Below are 5917 nucleotides of genomic sequence, written 5' to 3'. Positions count from 1 at the left end.
TCATAGATCATAGTCCAAGGCCCATATGGGCCCACTGCTCCTCCATCTGATGAGCCCCACAACAGCCCTCTGAGACCTCCCAGGGCTCCTCTCACTGGCTGGGTCCCCTCCAGTTGGGCTTGGAGCCAATGAGGCACAAATGGGTGCCCAAGCAGTATGAGCTTGTCCAGCGAGTGGAGGGCCTTGGGAGTTTAGCCAGCCTTGCTGGCTTCACACAGGGGAAACTCAGTCTGTGTGAGGGTTGGGGAGGAATCGAGATTTGAACTCAAGTCTCTCAACTGGCGACAAGTGCTGGAAAGGAATTGTGCTGGGGACTTGAACTGCCATGCCCATGTGCCCCATGAAGATCCTGTGTTAGGGGAGAATGAGGGAGCTCAGGAATTCAGGGCCTGGGTTGGAACTAGAGTTAGAGAGTACACAGGGGAATCTCAGCTCTTCCCTTGGGAAGAGACACGGGCATCCTGAAAGGTACCTATAGCCAGCAGCCTGGGCTCAGGTCACAGCCCACTCGCTTATACTCATACTATGGAGTGCTGAGCCTTCCCCCTAATCTCTCCATCTGGTCACCTGAAGAATAAGAGTGACAGCAATGCTGACTGAAGTTCTGGGTTAGGATTGAGGAACTGGACGGAGAAGTCCACAGTTCAACTGAATAGGCAAGCAATGCTGGTCCATATCTTGGCTACTAACATCTTCCTCTGATAAGAGGAACAAGATATCCATAGAGAAACAGCCAATTCTAAGGTTGAGGCAGGAAAAATACAGCCTGAATTACTTGTAACTATTATTATTATTAAGTTTGAGTTGCACTCTGTCGCCTAGGCTGAGTGCAGTGGCACACTCACGGCCACCACAGGCTCAACTTGCTGGGCTCAGGCAATTCTTCTACCTCAGCCTTCCAAGAGACTGGAACTACAGGCACGTACCATCGCGCCTGGCTAATTTTTTGATTTATTGTGGAGATAAGGTCTTGCCAAGTTGCCCAGGCTGGTCTCAAACCCGTGGGCTCAGGCAATCTTCTCGCCTTGGCCTCCCAAGTGCTGGGATTATTGGCGTGAGTCACCACACCCAGCCTAATTATTATTTTTTTGAACAAACAAAAAGCAAACTTTTTTTACTGAAATATAATTCACATGCCATAAAAATCTACCCATTTAAAGTGAAAAATTCAGTAGGTTTTAGGACTGCATACTCGCAGAATTGTGTAACTATCACCATAATCTAATTGTGAAATATTTTCAATACTTTAAAAAGAAACCTAAACCCATCAACAGTCACCCCCAACTCTCTCTCCTCCAGCTCCTGGCAATCATCTATCTACTTTCTATCTCTATGGATTTGACTGTTCTGGACATTTCATATGAATAGATTATGCAACATATCGTCTTTTGTGTCTGGCTTCTTTCACTTAGCACGATGTCTTCAGGGCTCACCCATGCTGCATCTGGTGTCAAGGCTCCATTCCTGTTATGTTGAAGTAATAGTCCATTGTGTTAATGAACCACATTGTGTTTATTGTGCATCTGCTAATGAACATTTGGTTTGTGGAGCATCATGTGGGGCCAGAAAAGAAGAAAATCCTAAAAAATAAAACCTAAAAATATATAAATAAATAAATAAAACCTAAAGCATTGGGCTTTGTCAAAGAGATACAAAAGGCAACTGAAAACCCTTCCAGTGATCAGAGCTGGAATGTTTGAGCAGCCAAAAATAAGAATAAATAAATAATAAAAAATAATAATAACAGTATGGTATTGCATCCCTGTATATAAAATTAATATCTATGAATCCGTAATGTTATCAATAAATGATTGAAGAAAGAAAGAAAGGGGGAGAAGAGACAATTTTTCTGTGCACAAGAGTTTAAAATAATTTACATAGGTACTCTGCTCGAGGAAGGGGAGCTTAACTCCCCACTCCTTAATTGTGGCTGTGCTTAGTGACTTCCTTCTAGCCAGCACGGCATGGAAATGGGGAACAGGGGGAAACACTATAGGAAAGAAACGTGGCAAATACGTCATCATCCAAGTGACCAAGGTCAGCCTCAAGAGTGATAAGTCATGATGACAGTGGGGACCCTTGATGTGATGTGATGAAATGACAACAGTGCTTCACTTCTGCTACGGTCTTCTCAAAAGAGTCATTCCAGTCCATCCATGAGAAAAACATAACACAAACCCATATTAAGGGACATTCTATAAAAAGTTTGACCAGTATTCCTGAAACTGTCAAGGTCATCAAAAACAAGGAATGTCTGGGAAACTGTCACTGTCCAGAAGTGGCTAAGGGTCATGTGGTGTCCCAGACAGAATTTTGGAACAGAAAAAGACATTAGAGAGCTGGACGCAGTGGCTTATGCCTGTAATCCCAGTACTTTGGGAGACCCAGGCAGGAGGATTACTTGAGTCCAGGCGTTAGAGACCACTCACATAGCAAGGCAACATAGCGAGAATGCATCTCTACAAAAAATTGAAAATATTAGCCAGGCATGGTGGCACATATCTATAGTCTTAGCTACTTGGGAGGCTGAGGTGGAAAGATTGCCTGAGCCCAGGAGGTCGAGGCTGGAGTGAGCTGTGATCCTGCCCCTGCACTCCAGCCTGCATGGCAGAGTGAGCCCCCAACTCAAAAAAAATTGGGGAAAACAAAGGAAATCTGAATAAAATCTGGACCTTAGTTAATAGTAATGTATCAGTATTAGTTCATTAATTGTGATGAATGGACCACATTTGTGACTTTTCCGTAAACCTAAAACTATTCTAAAATAAAAAGCTTCTATCAAACATGTAGCAATGACTGTAGAAGTGAGAGACTCAAAAGTGAATGTCATGTGACTGGTAGAACTATCCGGGCAATTACCACTCTTGCTGTAGCCACATGGGTTGATCTTACTAGGTACAGCTGCTTTCCTGGCCCCAGAAGACCCCATCTTGAGGACAGTTTTGGCATGCAGGCAGTAATATTTATCTTGTAGCTTGAAGAAGGCCCAGGAGTGCTTTGTCTTGGGCAGTAAAATGCTGAGATAATGAAGCTAAGACCCCGGTTCATGCCCATCCATCATCACTCTACAATGGATGTTCTCATTACCAGCAACGGCTTGAACCTAGAACCCAGTCACACCTTGAGTCCTGACACTGATCACACACTAAGCCTTGATCTTGGTCATACACTGAACCCTGATTCTGGTCTCACACTGAGCCCTGATCCTAATCACACTGAGCCTTGACCCTGGTCACACAATGAGCCCTGGTCATGGTTATGTATCTTTTTAAAATTTTTATTTAATTTTTAATTTTTTTATTGAAAAAGTTTTTAGTTTTCAGAGTTAGGTATACAAATGTTCATTATGCAGGTACCCTTGTTGATGAGGTATGCCCCCATCCCTGGCAGTTTCCCACTACTGCCAATCCCACCCTCCTCCCCAGGCAGTTTCCTACTATTGTTAATCCCTTTCTTATAGTATTATGATAATTGTTCAAGGTCTGCTTATGAGTGAGAACATGTGGTACTCAGTTTTCTGTTTCTGTGATAGATCACTGAGTATGATAGACTCTAAATCCATCAAAGTTGCTGCAAAGTCCATGATTTTGGTCTTCTTTATGGATACATAATATTCCATTGTGTATATATACCACATATTTTTTATCCAGTCCAGTTTCGATGGGCAGCACGGTTGGTTCCATGTTTTAGCTGTTGTGAATAGTGCTGCAATAAACATGCATGTGCAGATATCTTTTTTGTAGAATGATTTGAGTTTCTCCAGGTATAATCTCAATAGGGGAATTGTTGGGTCATATGGAAGGTCAATTTTTAGTTCTTTCAGAAACTGCCACACTTTTCCAAAGAGGTTGCCAGTTTGCATTCCTACCAGCAATGTAGAAGCATTCCTTCTTCTCCGCATCCTCGCCAGCATCTGTTGTTGTTTGTTTTATTAATGATGAACATTCTTAGTTGGTATCTCAATGTGGTTTTGATTTTCATTTCTCTGATGATTAGTGAGGCTGAGCACTTTTTCATGAGTCTGTTGGCTGCTTCTTTTGAGAAGTGTCTATTTATATCTTTTGCCCACTTTGCAATAGGTTGGTTGTTTTTTTCTTTTCTGCATGTTTGAGTTCCTTGTAGATCCTAGATGATAGATCATTGTTAGATATTCAGTTGGCAAATATATTTTCCCATTCTGTGGACTGTGTCCCCACTCTCTTGATAGTTTCTTTTGCTTTGCAGACGCTTTTGAGTTTGATGAGGTCCCACTTGTCTATCTTATCTCTTATGGCATGGACACTTGGGGTTTTGATCAGGAATTGGTTGTCAGTTCCAATTTACAGAAGGGTGTCTCCTGCATTTTCTAAGGTTCTTATAGCTTGAGGTTTTACATTTAGACCTTTGATTCATTTAGGGTTGATTTTTGTGTATGGTGATAGGTGGGGGTCCTCTTTCAGTCTTCTGCATGTGATCAGCCAGTTTTCCCAGCAACATTTATTCCTCTCCCCAGTGGTTGTTGTTGGAGACTTTGTCAAAGATGGGTTGGTTGAGAAATTGAGGTTTTGCACCTGGAATCTCTATCCTGTTCCATTGGTCCGTATGTCATTTCATGTTCCAATACCTGGCTGTTTTGATTATTGCAGACTTATAGTAAAGTTTGAAGTCTGGAAGTATGATACCTCCTGCTTTGTTTCTTTTGCTAAGGATTGTTTTGGCTATTTGTGGTCATTTATGCTTCCATATGAATTTCTGTATTGTCATCTCCAGGTCTGAGAAGAATGATGTTGGTAATTTAATGGGTATTGCATTGAATCTGTAGATTGCCTTTGGTAGGATGGACATCTTAACAATGTTGATTCTTCCTGTCCATGAGCATGGAATATTTTTCCGTTTGTGCCTTCTTGAATTTCTTTGAACAGTGTTTTGTGGTTTTCACTGTAAAGGTCTCCCACTTCTCTGGTTAGGAAGATGCTGAGGTATTTCATTTTGTGTGTGTGTGTGGCTATTGTGAATGGGATTGTGCTTTTTATTTGGTTCTCTGCCTGCCTGTCATTGATATATAAGAATGTGACTGTCTTTTACACATTTGTTTTGTACCCTGAGACGTTGTGAAAGTCCTTTATCACTGCAAACAGGTTTTTGACAGATTCCTTCAATTTTTGAGGTATAGGATCATATCATCAGCAAAGAGGGGTAACGTAACTTCCTCTTTTCCTATTTGGATACCACTGATTTCCTTCGCTTGTCTAATTGCTCTAGCTGGGACTTTCAGCAGAATGTTGAACAAATTAGGTGAGAATGGGCAGCCTTGTCTTGTTCTGAGAACATTTTCAGGGGAAATGTTTCTAGTTTTTGTCCATTTAGCAATATGCTAGCTGTGGATTTATCATAGATGGCATTTACTATTGTGAGGTGTGTTCCTTCTATACCTAGGTGTTTGAGGGTTGTTATCAAGAAGGGTTGCTGGATTTTATCAAAAGCTTTTTCTGCATCTAATGATATAATCATGTGTTTCTTGTTTTTACAACTGTTGATATATCTAATTACATTTATGGTCTTGTGGATGTTGAATCAGCCCTGCATCCTGAAGATGAAACTTACTTGATCATGGCAGATGATTTTGAGATGTGTTAATGGATCTGATTTGCTAGAATCTTATTGAGAATTTTTGCATCTATGTTCGTTAGGGATATTGGCCTGTAGTTTTCTTTTTGTTGGATCTTTACCCAGTTTGAGTATCAGTGTGATGTTTGCTTTGTAAAATGATTTGGGGAGAATTCCATCTTTCTCAATTGCCTGGAACACTTTCAGTAGGATTGCTATCAGCTCCTCCTTGCAGGTTTGGTAGAATTCTGCTGGAAAGCTGTCTGGTTCAGGGCTTTTTTTTTTTTTTTTTTGGTAGGTAGTTTTCTTATGACGGAGTCAATTTCCTGGG

This window comes from Carlito syrichta, unplaced genomic scaffold (genome assembly GCF_000164805.1).
Source record: "Carlito syrichta isolate Samal-C Ts95f unplaced genomic scaffold, Tarsius_syrichta-2.0.1 Scaffold308876, whole genome shotgun sequence".
Lineage (NCBI taxonomy): Eukaryota > Metazoa > Chordata > Mammalia > Primates > Tarsiidae > Carlito > Carlito syrichta.
This window is presented reverse-complemented; position numbering follows the sequence as displayed.